Below are 221 nucleotides of genomic sequence, written 5' to 3' on the forward strand. Positions count from 1 at the left end.
AGTGCCGACTCAACTCCGCATCCTGGCCGCAGCGAGATACCGTCGGGTTGCGGCGCCCGAGTCTGACTCGGGACGCGCGCTTCTTCCTTCGGACCACAGCGTACGTGCCTCGCGCGGGCAAAGTCGCCGGCACAGCGCCGCGCCCCCTCGACCAAGCGAGCCTCAGCCGGGCCGCGACGACCGAGTCTGACTCGGACGGAGCGCAGCTTCCCGCCTGGGTT

This window comes from Syngnathus floridae, unplaced genomic scaffold (assembly GCF_059516105.1).
Source record: "Syngnathus floridae isolate MCC-2025c unplaced genomic scaffold, RoL_Sflo_1.0 HiC_scaffold_258, whole genome shotgun sequence".
Lineage (NCBI taxonomy): Eukaryota > Metazoa > Chordata > Actinopteri > Syngnathiformes > Syngnathidae > Syngnathus > Syngnathus floridae.